The sequence below is a fragment of the Myotis lucifugus genome, unplaced genomic scaffold (genome assembly GCF_000147115.1).
Source record: "Myotis lucifugus unplaced genomic scaffold, Myoluc2.0 scaffold_2, whole genome shotgun sequence".
Classification (NCBI taxonomy): Eukaryota; Metazoa; Chordata; class Mammalia; order Chiroptera; family Vespertilionidae; genus Myotis; species Myotis lucifugus.
The window spans coordinates 11,629,778-11,633,253 of record NW_005871050.1 but is presented as its reverse complement, the minus strand read 5'-3'; positions in this window follow the sequence as shown (position 1 = coordinate 11,633,253).

Here is a 3,476-nt window from a genome sequence, read left to right as displayed (position 1 = left end):
AATCACATATGTCCTCTACCTCTGCAAGGTCACTTACTAAATAATTATTCCATGAGATTAAAAGTCATTAATAAAGCTAAGAATAATCTATTCAAACATCTAATTTTTAAAAAATGAATTGAAAACAAGTTTTCATGTGCTTATATTATTATATGTGGTAGAACACACACTGTTCATTGGAAAGAATATTTTCCTATCTTTTGGATGCATATCCATTGGGGACTTAGTCTAGATGATCTCCAGAGCTATCGTAAGAACCTAAACTCTTCTCCCACAAGGATATTTTTTCTTCAGTTCCCCGTTGATGAGTTCTTGAACCTGAATTTGGAAGAGGTTACCCAAGTCAGAAGTAGCCTTTAATCTTTGCAAATACTCTTTTGGGAATCTCTCCTCAGTTTAAAGATAAAGAAAAATAAGCTATTCATGATTTCAGGATTTTAATGCAATCAAATAAACTTAAGAATCAATAATCAAAACACTATGGAAACATAATCTTGCTCTCCTAAATTCCATTATTTTTAACAACCCAAATTTTAAAATTCTTCTGTATGAGTAAGAAGATGGCAAAGATTAATTATATAAGACTTAAATATAAGAAAAAACATAGATAGATATTTAACTAATCTCTGGATTGGGAAGGCTTGCTACACAGCAAAATAGTAGATAAAATAGTAAAGAAATGGTTATGAAAGAATAAATATTTATTATCTTTTTAAAAATATCATATTTATTAGAAATTCTACCCACTTCTAGGAATCTGTCCTAAACAAATACTCTGAAGTGCAACAGAGATTTAAGCACAAGGTGGCTAGTTGCAATAACATTTATGATTGAAAACATATCCACAATGACCATCAATATCGGAATCTCACTTTTAGCTTGAAGATTCAAGGAAATTTTTATTTATATTAATAACATTTACATGCTTGCTTTTAATCTGAAAATCATGTCTTAGACCAGTAACTATCAATTATAATTGGTTCTCAATGTCTTGTGTGCTTCCTTCTGGACTTTGTTTAGACTTACATTGTCCTTAACATAATTGAAATCAAACTATAAGTAACATTTTAACTCTTAAAATAACCTTTTTATTTCAGAATATACAGGTATATTCTTTCTGAGGTTCTTGTTACACCACTTCACTTTTACAAAAGTCCTACATTAGTAATTGTTTTCTCTAACTGGAAGGATTCCAAAAAGGACTTTTACTTTTATGGGGAATAAAAGCTGTAAATTATATTTATAGCCTGGTCAGTGTGGCTCAGTGGTTGAGTATTGACCCATGAACCAGGAGATCACAGTTCAATTCCTGGTCAGGGCACATGCCTGGGTTGTAGGTTCAATCCCCAGTAGGGGGCATGCAGGAGGCAGCCAATCAATAATTATCTCTCATCATTGCTGTTCTTTCTCTCTTTCCCTCTCCCTTCCAGTCTCTGAAATTAATTTAAAAAAACATTTAAAAAATACATCCTATATAATAAAAGCCTAATATGCTAAGTGTCCAGTCATCTGGTCATCTGTTCAACCAATCAAAGCGTAATATGCTAATGATATGCTAAGGCCGCTCAATCACTGGCTATGGCATGCACTGACCACCGAGGGGCAGACAGTTGACCGGTAGACCAGTTGCTATGACATGCACTGACTACCAGAGGGCACAGTCCAACTGGTAGGTTAGCTTGCTGCTGGGGTCTGGTGGATCGGGACTGAGCAAGACGGGCCAGACACACCCTGGAGCCCTGCCTTGGTCCTTCCCTGGCTGACCAACCTCCCGTGTCCCTCCCCAGCCCCGATATTGCACAGGTGGGGTCCCTTGGCCTGGCCTGTGCCCTCTCGCAATCCAGGACTCCAAGGGGGGATGTTGGAGAGCCGGTTTCAGCCCAATCCCACAGACCAGGCTGAGGGACCTCGCTGGTGCACAAATTCATGCACCGGGCCTCTAGTATATATATAATTGTAGGTCTTTCATAAAAGCAAAGTGGTGTAATGCAAACTTATGGAAAGCGGGTGCTACTCTTTGCTTTAGGCAGTTTTGGCTTATGAAAGATTTTATAGGAAAGCTCTATTTTCAGATAGCAGGTCCTCTAATATCTGTTTTGTTTAAAATCTTTTTATTATAACACTGATAAGATGCCATAGGAACTTAACTCTTGTTTATATGAATTAACCTGTGGCAAAATGGGTTTAATTTTAGTCATTTTGCTTAGAGTTGCAGAATGTATTGACCATGTTAAAGGACTACTTACTGTATTTAGACCGACAAAAAATGGCAAAGATAGCACAGTTTCCATGTATAAAACACCCCATTCTCTTATTATTAACATTTTACAGTAGTCTGGTTTATTTTTAAAATTAATAAGCTTAGACTGTTGCATCTCACTTTATTCAGATTTCTTTGTTTTTTAGCTAATTGTCTTTCCCTGGTTGAAATTCCATTCTGGACATTATACTGCATTTAATTATCATGTTTTCTTAGACTCCTCTTGGCTATGATAATGTCTCAGACTTCACTTCTTTTTTAATACCTTGACAATTTTGAAGAGTAATGGCCAGATATTTTATGGAAATATCTGTCAGTTGGGACACGTCTCATTTCTTTTCTCATGTTTTTTTCTTATTCCTCACCTGAGGATATTTTTCCATTGATTTTTATAGAGAGTGGAAGGCAGGGGGAGAGACAGAGAGAGAGAAACATTGATGTAAGAAAGACACATCGATTGGTTGCCTCCTGCAGCCACCCTGACCAGGGCCAGGGATAGAGTGTGCAACTTAGGTATGTGGCCTTGACCGAATTTGAACTCGAGACCCTTCAGTCTGCAGGCCAACACTCTATTCATTGAACCAAACCAACTAGGGAACTAGGGCTCTTTCTTTTTTCTTTTCTTTTATTATTATTATTTTATTTTATTTTATTTTATTTTTTTATATTCTTTTTTTTTATTTTTCGCTAAAAGTATTACAAAGGGTATTACATAAGTGTCCTTTTTTCCCCCCCGCCCTTGACAAGCCCCTGCCCTCCCTTACCCCCCAGTGTTTTATGTCCATTAGTTATGGTTATATGGATGCATACAAGTCCTTCAGTTGATCTCTTACTCCCCTCCCTCCTGTCCCCCAACCCTCCCTGGCCTTCCCACTGCAGTCCGACAATCGGTTTGAGGCAGCTCTGCCACTGTATTTATTATTGTTCAAAAGTTTGTAATGGTCTTAATTATCCACGAAAGAGTGAGATCATGTGGTATTTTTCCTTCATTGACTGGCTTGTTTCACTTAGCATAATGCTCTCCAGTTCCATCCATGCTGTTGCAAATGGTAAGAGTTCCTTCTTTTTAACAGCAGCATAGTATTCCATCATGTAGATGTACCACAGTTTTCTAATCCATTCATCTACTGATGGGCACTTAGGCTGTTTCCAGATCTTAGCTATGGTGAATTGTGCTGCTATCCACATCGGGTGCATATATCCTTTCTGATTGGTG